Source organism: Gavialis gangeticus, unplaced genomic scaffold (genome assembly GCF_001723915.1).
Source record: "Gavialis gangeticus isolate Ggan-Ray unplaced genomic scaffold, GavGan_comp1, whole genome shotgun sequence".
Classification (NCBI taxonomy): Eukaryota; Metazoa; Chordata; order Crocodylia; family Gavialidae; genus Gavialis; species Gavialis gangeticus.
The window spans coordinates 18936895-18937302 of record NW_017729004.1 but is presented as its reverse complement, the minus strand read 5'-3'; positions in this window follow the sequence as shown (position 1 = coordinate 18937302).

Sequence of the window (408 nt, the reverse complement as noted above, 5' to 3'; positions counted from 1 at the left end):
CCGACTGACCGACAAAAAAAAAAAAAAAAGACAAGCTCCGTGGGGGTCCAGAAATTATATTTTTATACGCAGAATTGTAAATTAGATTTTTTTTGAGAGATCAAGACTTAACTGAATCACATTTCGTTTTTTGAAATAGTGTAAAATATGAGAATATATTATTTTAATTTAAATAGTTTCAAAGGTAACGTCATTTCCTGTATTGTTTTCCATGTCTCTCTTAAGTATTTTGCTTTGTAAAAAAAAAAGACAAAAAAAACCCAACAACAAAAAAATACCCCAACCACAACACTGGGCCACGTTCTTGGAAGTCAAGACTGTTACGCAAGCTTTTTATTTGCAAAACTGTAAGAAACCTTGTTATTTTTAACGTCAGAAAAGTTTATTAGAAAATAATATTTTTTAAAA